General features: G+C 32.0%; 1 pseudogene; it reads left to right on the top strand.

Moving 5' to 3' along the window:
• Positions 1 to 3,013: 3,013 nt before the first annotated feature.
• LOC148940415 (uncharacterized) lies at positions 3,014 to 6,178 on the top strand (annotated as a pseudogene).
• The last annotated feature ends 7,731 nt before the right edge of the window (positions 6,179 to 13,909 follow it).

Raw genomic sequence — 13,909 nt, 5'->3', positions numbered from 1 at the left:
CTCTAATTACTTTTTCTTATATGTCTGTATCTCTCCAATGATGAAATTTAAATTACAAAGTTTAAAGACTAACTAGTTCGCGTGTCTTCCTCCAAATTTCCGACCGTGCCATATGTAGCGATAAAAAAATAAACTGTGTTAATTGTGGTAATAAAGATTGACCGCGTCAAAATTAATATTAGGCTTTAAAGCTGTGAGCTTACACCTTATAAATTCTCCGATTGCACCACTTATAGTGCCAAAGACTGTACCATATGTAAAATTATTGTTTTAAAGCTGTGGCTATTAAGATACGCCAAATGTGGCAATGAAGTCTGGGACCACAAATGTAATACTATGATTTAAAGTGGTGTACCGACGGCGCCACTCGCTGAAAGCGAGAAAATAAAATGCGTAACAATATAAATGTAACCTCTTCCTCGAGTTATCTTCTTGTCAATTACCTCTAATGTTTAGTTAGAAATCAGATTCCTGGGAATGTTACCGACGGAGGTATTCGAACTAGTTACCTGCTGTGCGATTAGATACAGGGATATAAATAAAATAAACACAAGTAGAAAAGCAATAGTTTTATTGAGACTTACAATTTAGGTGTACAACAGTGCTTCACTTCACTGAGAACAACAGAGGCAAGGATTAAATTGGCTCTAAAAAATAATCATGATGGTAATAGAGGTAATCCATAATTTAAACGAAAAAAACTTTTCTGCGCTATATTTCGCAAGTATAGATTTTGCTCCCTACCAGCTATTTCACGATTGTCCCAGGTCTTGTGGCGGGGGCCACTACCTTGTAATTATGTTTGCAAACTCACTTCATTATGCTCACTGACCGTCCAAAAATTTGATTTAAATATATCTGATGATTAAACGTTATAACTTAAGCTTCCTGTGAATTCTGTTTCTGGTAATTTACTTATTACCAAATATCTTAGCTAAATTCAAAACCGAATAGCATCGTTGTTTTGCTGAGACCAAAACGCAGTTTATTTTTTTGCTGATTAAGAATTTAGACTCTTGGAAACGGGATTTGAACTTAATTAGGGGAAGTTTAATTTAGGTCGGAATTATCTTTAGAAGGAATTAATTTTTGTATTTTAAATATATCACATGTTACTCACGATACTAATGCATATGTTCAACCAGATAAGCTGCTAATTATTGACAGCCTTGTCATACTTGTCAATAGACAGCCAACCTATAAAAAAAACATTTGGATATCAATTATCGATTTAAGGAAAAAGCATGGAGCATCTCATTGGTTGAACTAAAATAAGATCGCTCTTATGAACATTAAAGCATACACACTAGAAGAGTTAAAAGAGAGTCTTAAGAGTAGTTTTTTATATAAAGAAAAAGGCCAATAGCAAACACAATAAAAACCAGATGGCGAAAATTTATAAAAAAATACAAAAGATTACGAGACACATATTATAGAATTTCTCTATGGAATCCCCTGACTCATCAGTGCCAAAAGACTTTATTGATGACTTCAAGAACAACAAAACATTGAGAATGACCAATTTCAACTGAAAAGATAACATTGTGTAGGGGAGGATCTCTTTTAAGAGCAATTGGACATCATAGTATTCCCAAATCTCTTCCATGATAGCAAAACCCGTTGTAGGACATGACCAGTAGGTATGAAATCCGAAATGCAGACTCCGACGTAGGGTGTCCTCTTAGTAGACACCCATACATTCGTTTAGACAAAATTTATTTGTTTCACATCTTTCAGCGTCAAGAGAATTATAATTTGTGTTATTATGTCGCACCTATGATCAGCACTGTCAGGCATAATCAAAGCGCAAAATATTTTGTGGATTGACTTCAAAAATGAGACGCTGACATGGACACGTCAATTTTTTCTGTCCAGTCAAAAGTAAGAGGATCTCGACAATATTTTCATGCGTTGGCGGGAAAAGTTAAGTCTATGATCGAGCAAGACGGGCCACCAACGTTATTTCTTATAGCCTCTTGTGCAGAATGGTTTTCTCCAGAATTCATACAACACTTACATCACATAACAGCCCCGTTGTTGTCCTTGATAAAATGATATAAGCTGAATTAACATTAATATATCCTCTTTCTATGGCTACCCGTTTTCACAAAAAATTGAGGGCCATATTCAATGTCCTTATGTGTGCAAAGTTGAATCCTGGCTTTGGTAAAATCATAGATTACTTTTGGAGAATTGAATACCAAACGAGAGGTGCACCACGAATGCGTTCCATTCTCTGGGTAGACGATGCGCCAGTAATTGGAAAATCATCACTGGATGAAGTTACAATGTACATTGATAGCATTCTTACGTGTCACTATCCTGACACACCATTGAATCTAACCCTGAAAAAACTTGTTGTTCATCACCAGATGCACCGCTGCAACAACTACTGCCAACGGAAGTTCAAAAGAAATTCAGGGAAATGGATTAGTTATTGCAGATTCGGCTTTCCTGCCCTTCTAAAACACAAACTGAAGTGCATGATGTGATTAATTGTTTGGCTCATGGGACAAACCATGAAAAACCAAGAAAGAGAATATATGGCATTGCCCGTGCAGAGAAGGAGTTCCAAATCAAGGATTGCAATCCCTCAGTGTTATTGACAAATCTTTAACTTGTTGATTCTAAATATATTGGTCATATTGGCTCAAAGTTGCCATATTCTATAACAGACAACATGACAAAAGTTGAGAAGTCAGACATTAAGGAGATTTGGCAAGAAGTGACTAATGAATACAAAGGTCTGGGCCCCCGGGCAATATCATTTCTATTAAATTCAGTTAAAACACGTCTAGTTGGAGCAGGAGAGGTGGCAGATAGGCTTCTTGGCAAAAAACTCTAAAGTTTCTTAAGGCAATTTAGATTTTTTGAGTTATCCAAGAGAATAGGTCTAAAACGAACACTTAAAACATTCAAGCACTCGGAAAAAATTGTACGCCAAGATCCCCAAAACTCGGATCTGTATGTTGCACACTTGATAGCTGATGTTTAACCAAATAGACCAAAGCATATGGAAAACATGAGTCTATATGAGCTGTTGCCTTGGCATGAACGTGAACTACGGGGCAATGATGAAAAAATGCTACTGAAAACAGGTTCATTTTTTTACGACTGCGCACTCGAAAACCATATATCATACAGCACAAAAAGGTCAATACTTTTGAATCCGACGAAAAGAAAGACCAGTACTAGGGTATGCTTTTGAAACCGTTGAAGCCGTGGAGAAATGAATGGGATATTTCTGTTTGTGACTTCAACAATTTTGAGACATATTGCGTTGACAGTGAAAAACGTCTAGCCGAGATAGCCTATCATGACAAGTTGGTAAATAAAACCTCATGCGATGCTGAATTTGAAATTAGAGTACGTCAGCGAATCACAGATATTCAGGCTCATGATATGAATGACTTAAACTGATGAGCAGCAGGAGACAGATGATCCAGAAACCGCAACACAAGGAGAAATCATTGATAGAGTGGCTGATGCCATGGAAGATTAAGTCAATGCAAATAGACAGCTACTAAAGACAATCACAAGTGAAGAGGTGTCAAATAACTTCAATTCCCTTAATTTAGATTAGAAGAGAATTGTTGTCAGAATCATAGGCAACCTAAAAAACGGCAGCAATGACAAACCCATCAGACTGATAGTTCCTGGCTTAGGGGGAAGTGGAAAGTCACGAGTAATTTGCTTACATAGAAATTTATTTTGTCAGGACTTTGCAAGGGAGAATCGTCCAATTGTTGTTATGACCCCTACTAGCCTTGCTGATCAAACTATAAAGGTTGTTACCATTCACAAATGCTTAAGTATGCTAGTTTACCTGTAGACAACTGAAAGACGTAAATCGTTATACACTGAACTAGTGCTGATGTTACGAAAAACTCTTGGAAAAACGCGACTTTTCATTATAGATGTAATAAGCATTGTTTCGTCTCGTATGCTGATGTAAATTCATTTGCAATTGACGGAAATTAAATCTAATAATTTGCCGATGGGCAATGCCAAATTGGTTCTCTTTGGAGAGTTTCATCAATTGAGGCCCGTGTTGTCAAATCCACCGTTTATTCCTCTCACTTGTCTAGAGGTCTAAAATAGACTTGGATCCATGAGATCCTTCAATCTATGGCATGAATTTGAGCATGATGAGCGGACAATTAACATGAGGCAAAAAAAGGACAAGCCAGATGCAGATACTCTCGTAAACATAAGGCTTGGCAACTATGAAGGAAAGCATCTCTAGCGTCTTTCTGCACGAAAGTTTGGATGGATGTTGCGAGCCACCTCATAATAAATTACCAAATTATTTTGTAGTTTGCGCAAGGAAGTCACAGTGCCGTTTATGTTGCTGCCCACTAATGACGACTTTAGACTAATAAGCAACACACTGTTGAAAGAAACGAGTTTAGAACATGTTACACTGACTGCTATTGATTGTCTTTCTTCTGTGGTCAGAAATAAGAGAATTGAAGAAGAAGCAGCGAAAAGGATTTTCAGCTTTGCCGATGACAGCAAACGGACAGCTGGTGCATTAACAAAATTGATCCTATCAATTGGTGCACGAGTAATACTTCAAAGAAATATTGCTATGGATAAAGGCTTAGTAAACGGATCTACGGATCTACGGATCTGGGCTACGTTAAAAAGTATACCATCTGGTGAGATAGTGAATGTTTTGGTACAATTTGATGGTCAAGAACAGTTGACAAGCATAAGGCCGTGCTACAGTTCGATTTGAAGCACTCAAAGAGGTTTATTATGCTAGGAAATAGTTTCCATTGCAACTAGCATTTGCAATTACTATTCAACAAGTCTCAAGGCCTGAGCTTGAAAGTTGTTATCGTTGATGCAGGAAGTCGTTGCTATGGACCGGGGATGATTTATGTTGCATTATCCAGGGTTACAACTACAGCAGGGCTGCATCTTGTGGAACTTGATCCATGTAAAATTATTGCTGACATGGAAGCCATCTCAGAGTATAATCGTCTTAGGAGTAGTTTTAGACCAGATCTTCCATTATTGAAAATCATCCAAACACCAACAACTAATTTGAACGATGACGTCATGAAAATAGGTAGTACAGAAGCTGTTTCTCCAAGAATGAAGAAAAGTAAGACTAGTGTCAAATTTGCCATCATTGGAAAGGGGAAACAAAGAAAGGCATCAGTGGAATATTCCTTTTCAAATCAGATAGAATTCTAAAAAACAGAGTATAAGAAGGATAAAGACAAATCACCCGGGATTAGATTGACACTGAATGATGATAATTTTCTACAACTTATATGAAGAAACAAAGTAAATAACTAACAGAACGTAGCTCTACCCCAGGGGGCTTGGTGCTGGTAGAAAAGATTTCCAAAATATAGATTGTCTCTCTTGCTCTGAAAACTCTGCAGTTCAGTGCGTTTTCAGCTTACACAGAGTACTTTTTGATATGTTGCAGAATTCACAAGGCAAGATTGCAGCTGAAATTTTACGGCTAGTTGTGTCATCCCTTCACAAGATTGAGTTAACAGTCCACCTAAGATAATTACTCCCACCTGTGTATAGGTTTCCCGACGACAAATATCAGTCAACATATGATTTTAGAGAATCTTTGGGTAGAGGTATTGATGAAGAAAACTCGGAAACAAACTGATCAACTACCCATAGTCCTATTTGTAGACTATTTCAGTTCAAGAGTAATAAATTTTTGGCCTATCACCACTGTAACTGGAGCCAAATTGATGATAACATGACAAATAAAAAAGTGTGCTATTTTCCAGTTCCAGGAGTTCTTAATCCTGAGGCACCACCTCATGAAGAGGTTGTTCAGACGTTGGACATTCAATTGACTGAAGTGCTAAGTCCAAATCAAGTTGAGAAATATTGTCCAAATGAACATCGAATAACATCACAGAAAGTTTTTACTGATATGTCGCAGTTTCTTGCGATTAACTTGGACAGAAGTGCAATGGCACATAAAATTACGAGAAGAATAATTGGTTTCAATCCAGATTCTACATTGCTGAAAAGAAAAATGTTTGAGGTCAAAACTGAAGTTGTCTATAATGACATTGTGGCATCATTGGAACGGTATAGAGCAATACTCATTGTCGTAAATTCAGGTATTAACTTCAAATCCGGTCACTATTATTCGTGAAGGCAAACGGTGGAGGGTCTTATGTATTTTTGAGATGATTAAAATGTGAAATTGATGGTAAACGAAAACGTGACTGTTAAGTTATTACTTTTTTTTTTGTGCAAAGATATTTCTAAGGTATTTTAAAATGTTTTTTACTTTTTTAAATATGTGTTTTCAACTAAATTATACCTATAGGATATGTAACTTAAGGGAAGATATTTGACAATGGTTTAAACTTCTTTTTTTCTATGTTATGAATTAAACTCTACTTAAGGAAAATATAGCAATTGCACTAAATAATAACAACTCAGAAATATTCATCTGCTTCTAGTTCCTATTTAATTACTTCATAACAAAATTTATTTTTGAAAATCATTAGGGAATTTGTATTTAGTTTTAAGACTATGTGGATCGACATTTGTATATGATTGAAGTGTATACTGGTTTAAAAGAAGAATGCTGGTTAGTTACATACACCTAAAGCTACAATCATAGCTGATAGTGAACCAAAGGCACACCAGCATACCTATAAAACTTGGTGTGGAAGCTATGTGCCTGGGCACCACAAATAAGAATGCTGGTTGGTTAAATGGCAAATGGGGTTAAATGGTTCGAAAAATGGCAATAATCTGGTCATTGAAATTGAGAATTTTCAAAGTCGTATTGAACTGCCGCGTCAACCTGTAAAACTTCGTTCTCTAACACATTCCTAATGTTCTAGTCGTCTCGAATGTATTTTTAATAGGCCTAAGGTAAAAATTCTAATGAAATTTGATTTTTTTAATGCGTAAATATTAAAACTTTGAATAAAATGATGTATTAAATTACATTTTTGGGGAATGCTACAAATTCATGAACGAAAGTGTTTAACTCCAGTCTGGCAAAGTTTGCTGAAAGAAACTGATTTCTAGTTGTTTTATAAATTCACCTCTAATTCTAGGGTGCATATTAGATGTAGGTTATACATGATGTGTACAATTCACTTAATAATGGCCGAGTGAGGTTACCTGTTGAAATATTCTGGGTCAGAGAGTACTCAAACAGAATTGGAAAATAATAACTTTAAAGATAACATTATTGCCATGCTCATCTGTGCAGACTTTATTATAACTTTTTTGTTTTTGGTTTTTTTAATTTGAAAATAAAAACTTTTAATTTGAATTTTCGTTAGGAAACTAGCTCTTCGCTACTTAAGTATATCTAAAATTGTTTTAAACTTCATATTGGAGTATTCCAACATTCTGCATATAGTTGAAAATTTTTTTAACGCTAAATTTTTTCTGTAAATTTAAGAAAGGTTCTTATTATTTAATTTTAACGACCTTTATACTTCAGTAGTCGTTCTTACAGAATTGGGAGAAAAGTAAAATTTTAGCGTAGATACCGAGGTTTTGACGAGGGGACAGCCTCCTCATATACATAATAGTAAAAAAAAAAATTAAACGGGCAGAGTTTCACATTGGAAGGGTTTTTTCCGGCGTGGAACTTTCCACATACAGCTCAGTTTAGGTTATTGGATATTATAATTTGTTAATTGTTTCTTTTCCCCAGCTACTTTTAAATATTTTGTAAATAATTAGCCTGACTTGTTGTGTAATAATTAGTCTGACTTCTGTTGAGTTATTTTTTTTCATTATATTATTTTATTGCGATCTCTAATATATTCATATGTAAAGTCACCCTAGAAAGAATAAATAATATTGTCAAACAGTTCGTGGTAACGAACTAGTAACCGTTCAATAGTAACCGAAATTCTAAAAAACGGAATTTTGATACCAATATTAAATATCAAAATAATCAAATTTTTATGTTGATTTACAATATATAAGTTTCATCAAGTTTAGTCTTACCCATCAAAAGTAATGTGTATGAGAAAATCTGCACTATTTTAGAGAAAAGGGGGAAACACCCCTTACAAGTCACAGAACTTTAATGAAAATCGCACCATCTGATTCAACGTATCAGAGAACCCTACTATAGAAGTTTCAAGCTCCTATATGTAAAAATGTGGAAATTTTTATTTGTTTTAAGAAGAAATATCACGTTTGGTTGTTTATTTGTTTTTTTTTTTTTTTTTTTTTTTTTGGAGGTAAATTTTTTTTAATAAATAAAAAAAAAAAATAAATTATGTTTTATAAAATCAGATTTTCACATTGGAAGGGTTTTTTCTGGCGTTGAACTTTCCACAGACAGCTGAATTCAGGTTATTGGATATTATAATTTGTTAATTGTTTCTTTTCCCCAACTTCTTTTAAATATGTTGTAAATAATTGGTCTTACTTATTATGTAATAATTAGTCTGACTTCTGTTCAGTTTTTTTCATTATATTATTGTATTGCGATCTTTAATATATTCATATATAACGTCAACCTCGAAAGAATCAATAATATTGTATCATAATGGCATGATCAAAATAAAGTAATAATCTTCTAGCTATAAGTCTGGGAAAAATACATACAACGTGTTTTATTCACTATATGATAATATCAAAATGTTTTTTTAGAAACTGTTTGGTTTTTTCTAATAAATTTTATTTGTTTTGGGAGAAATGCAACTTCTCTTCAATGATAAAGTTTTCCTCTTCAATGTTTTCAAGGATCAATTCTGGATTCTTCAGCACATCCATCGTGTAGAAAATGAATAGATATTTAGTCTTAGTACCTCAAAGCTAATACACATCTCATAGTACATTAATTGTTAAGTCTTGTAATTTTTACAAGCAATATGGTATACACAGACGTTATCTTTACGTACTTCTAATATCTAAGATGATTAATTCAATTTAGAACCCTAGAAAATTTTTATTTGGGTTCAATAAGACCAACTCTGGGGAGGCTTCAATTTTCCTAGATAGGGTTTCTGCTATGTTAGGTAATCTAAATGATAGTAGTTTGCACTTAAATAATAACATTACTCAGTAAGTATTCAGCCTGCTTTCTGAAGTTCCTATTTATATTACTTCATAACAAAATTTCATTGTTTGGAATAATCATTAGAAAATATTGTACCTTTCGTAAATTGGCTATAAATTTGATAGTTCTTTCATATATTAACATTTTTTATTTCAAAACGCATTTATCAGATTTTGAGCTGTGAGCTAGTACTTTTCCAATATATAAGTTGTCATCAAGTTTAGGTCTTACCCATGAAAAGTAACGTGTATGAGCAAACATTTGCATTATTTAAGTCAAATTAATCTAAGGTAACACAACACACCATACAAGTCAGTAGACACTTTAATGAAAATTACAGACAAACATACATACATGAATTCATAGACATAAATCAGAGAGACCCTACTATAGAAGTTTCAAGCTCTTATATGTAAAAATGTGGAAATTTTTATTTGTTTCCAAAACAAAGATCACGTATGCGTGTTTAGTTTAGTTGTTTTTTTTTGTGTTTTTTTTTATCTGGAGGTAAATATTTTGTAGTACATACACATAATAAATAGTTTTGGTTTTATACAAGCAGATTTCCACATTGGAAGGGTTTTTTCTGGAGTTGAACTTTTCACAGACAGCTGAATTAAGGTTATTTTATATTATAATTTGTTATTTTCTTCTTTTCCCCAATTTCTTTTGACTATGTTGTAAATAATTGGTTTTACTTATTGTGCAATAATTAGTCTCACGTCTGTTGAGTTTTTTTTTTCATTATATTATTTTATTGAGATCTTTAATATATTAATATTTAACGTCAACCTCGAAAGAATCAAGAACATTGTATATTAATGGCACGATCAAAATAAAGTAATAATTATCTAGCTATAAGTCTGGTAAAAAATATATACAACGTGTTTTATTCACTATATGATTATATCAAAATGTTTTTTAAATACCGTTTGTTTTTTTCTAAAGAATTATATTTGTTTCCGGAGAAATACAACTTCTCTTTAATTATTAAGGTTTCCTCTTCAGTGTTTTCAAGGAGCAATTCTGGATGCTTCAGCACATCTATCATCTAGGGAAGGAACAGATATTTAGTCTTAGTACTTCAAAGCTAATTCGCATCTCATAGTACATTAATTTTTAAGTATTGTAATTTTTACAAGCAATATGGTATACACAGACGTTATCTTTACGTACTTCTATTTTACAAGATCATTAAATAAATATAGAACCCTAGAAAATTTTTATTTGTGTTCATTAAGACCAACTCTGGGGAAATTTTGTTTAATTTAGGTAATTTACCTTCACTTCAAAATTAATTACACCAAGAAGATCTAAACGCCTAATAATGCTATTTTTAGAACTGAAATTTTTAACACTTGTAATTTTTATATTTCACTTAGTTTAACACTTTTCCCTAGGATCTTAAAATAGATGACATACACAATAAGTTTCCCTGGTTTTTGAAAAAATTCTTCATCATTAATCCTGAATTTATTCAAACACTCCCACAATATTATATCATTACTATTATTCCATTATATTATTTTTGACTGTATCAAGCAAATGTAACGTCAGTCAAGCCATTACCAAAAATACAAATTAAAATGAATCAAATAGGTATTAATTGGAAAAACTTAATTCAACTACTGTGTGTATAATGTTATTATGTTTCGCACTAACGCTTGTCACAAAATTTGTAAAACTGAACAAATAAAAAATTTTATATAACAGAATCAATCTTCCCGCGGATTAAAAATTCACTATTGATTCTAAATACAAATTGTATGAGGGTGAAATTTAGGCATTTATGTTTGTGCCGATATCAAAGCAGTACTGAAAATTAGTGTTCAACAATTTTTTAACATTTCAACATTAACAAAAAAATTCTTAAAACTGTGTTTCGTTCAATTCTTTCTGTACAACAATCTTTTCTCTATAATTTACAAACAATATATTTCTGAACTAGCAATACTTTTAACAAGGGCTAATGCAAAAGTATTGAATTAAATGGTATTATTAAATTTTAAAGGTATATCTACTTTTTTAATATAAATTTTTCTTTTTATGATAATAAAATACAACAATGTTCATTTAAAATACTATAAAACACAAATAACAAAATACCTAAATTGAAATATGTGCTACTATTGTTCCAGAATACGGCAATCACCATGGAATTAATTTATTAAAGCAACAATATACCTAGACAATACCCTTAAAACAGTTCAGAGTTTCTCTTTCCGAGACTGCAGTATTTAAACTTAAGTTTACGTGTAACACATTGAAATATGAAAACATTAAGTGTACATTTTTACTTTCATTGTATTATAATTTAACTAAAATTGGACACATTTCATTCACTTTTTCCACAAAATGATTATTTAATTTTTGGAATAAATTCTAATGCTAAGTAAAATTGCTCCTAATTAAAAACTATTAACTTCAATTGACATTGACATAGATAATGTAGCTTAGAAATTTTGAAGTGTTTGAAAGATTAAATTTCAACTACTTTTATCCGTCAGGTAAATTTTTCAGCAAGCACATGTTATATCCATTTTTTCTCTTTTGTTGTATTCTCAAATTATTGGCTCAAAATATTTATATATCTATGGACAGTAATCTCAAGTGATTTATTAAGTAGAAATGTCACTCCTTGACAAGTATTCGTCCTGTGAATGGTTTGGATTAATGATTATTTTCAATACTGGCTGACTGCGTTGGCTCTGCAAATTAATGTCATGATCGAGGTTGAACTCCAGACCCAGTTTTACGTTAGCTTTCAAAGCCAAACCCCCATCACAGGGTACAGATTTTATAATTAATTTCCTATTAAAACGTCAATTAAAATCTTAATTATTATTACACTAGACATGTCCAATGCCGATTGCATTTAAATTTGTTAAATAATTATAACGATCAAGCAATAATACACTCACCCATTCAGCCTTATGGTCCCTCTGCTGAATCATGGTTTTATATTGAGTTTTTTCAATATTATTCTTCGATAAGAAAAATTCACTTTTCGGAACCACTCTTCTTCATTGCAAAATTCTGCTGCAAAATGAAATTGAGTTGTTATTTATTTACTAAATGAATAATATTTCTTTTATATTAAGGGGATATATTGACAATCTGAGGTGAATACTGAGTTTTGTCACGCTAAGTTTGAAACAAATAGGAGAGAGTATTATACCGATCTTTTTTTGCACGTATTTTAGGCAGAAACTCGATCATGCTTCGAACAACATTGGTTCTATATGGATAAGATCCTTTGAGAAGCTACTCCTCTTCATTGCAAAATGCTGCTGCAAAATGAATTTGTGTTGTCATATATTTACTAAAAGAATTATATTTATTTTATATTAATTTGATATATTTACAACCTGAGGTGAATACTGAGTTTTGTCACGCTAAGTTTGAAACAAATAGGAGAGAGTATGATTATGAGCTTTGTTTGCACGCAATTTAGGCAGAACCTCGATCATGGTTCGAACAACTTTGGTTCTCTATGAAGTATATCCTCTGTGAAGCTACTCCTCTTCATTGCAAAATGATGCTGCAAAATGAAATTGAGTTGTTATTTATTTACTAAATGAATAATATTTCTTTTATATTAAGGGCATATAATTATTTAGTAACATAACCTAACAATTGAGATATAAGTTATATTGGTAATTCCAACGAATAGTCTGTTTAGGGAGGTCTAAAAAAAATAAAATTTAACGGTTTGGTTCAGTTTCCTCAGCGTTCACCCACTCTCCAAACTGACAGGAATATTGAAAACCTGAGATGAATGCTGAGTTATGTCACGCCAAGTTTGAAACAAATAGGAGAGAGTATAATTATGAGCCTTGTATTCACACAATTTAGACTAGAACTCGATCATTACAAAAAGTTTCATGTTTTTCAAGTATTATTCTTCAATTAAATAAATTGTTCTAACTTATTTGTTTTTTATGTTGTTCCAAAAATATAAATCTGTCACACTTGCATATAGAACCCAAAACAAAACAAAAAAAATATTTTTAGCATTAGTTTTAAATATGTACTTTCATTATTTCTTATTTATACTTATTTTATTTTTACATATTCTTTTCTTTTTTTTCGTAAATAGTGCAAACTCTTATTAAGCAATCATTACTGTATTTTTGTAGTATTATATTAAGTCGTACAAAGAGAAATTTTATGATTATAGGAAGGTTTATTTTACTGACAGAGAGATATATTAGAGACAGAAAGAAAGTGGCACAAATTAGTAACCCCTAGATTTGTGATGATAGATTTTTTTAAAGTCATATTTTTTGCTATATTTAATTTAGTGTGCATTATAAAAGCATTTGTGGACAATATTAACTTATAATGATTTCTGATAACACTCATTAAACACGTTCTAAGAAAATGTTCAAAAAATAAACGATGAATTTATTGAAGTATATACTTTCTGTCAGTAGAACACAAATTAATTAATTTCAGGAGAACTTTTGAAATTAAAAAAAATGTAGATTAAATAGTAAAGAGGAACAATGTGCTAGTAATTAGGATAAGTAATTGTTCTTTGTGCTTACATTCCTCGGTTGCATTCAGTGAGTTGAATATGCTTTGTGCCGCTCGTACTGTGTCTTATTTCTACCGGAAGATCTTACATTCTTCATTATCTTGATTTTGTTTGCAGTTCATTTTGTTCAGCTTCAGATGCCCCTCAATGTTACCTCTGATATTTTTTTTTCCTCATTAAAATTTTCAAAGCTCCCACCTAAAAAAATAAATTACAAATTAGTTCAGTAAAATATATATATAAATATGAACGTAAATGCTGGATATAATAATTATACTTGATATTAATTATTAATATTTATAACATTTCAAATTATAAACTACTTTAAG

This window comes from Artemia sp. Qi Xiang Cuo, chromosome 19 (genome assembly GCF_049724085.1).
Source record: "Artemia sp. Qi Xiang Cuo chromosome 19, ASM4972408v1, whole genome shotgun sequence".
Classification (NCBI taxonomy): Eukaryota; Metazoa; Arthropoda; class Branchiopoda; order Anostraca; family Artemiidae; genus Artemia; species Artemia sp. Qi Xiang Cuo.
This window is presented reverse-complemented; position numbering and strand designations above follow the sequence as displayed.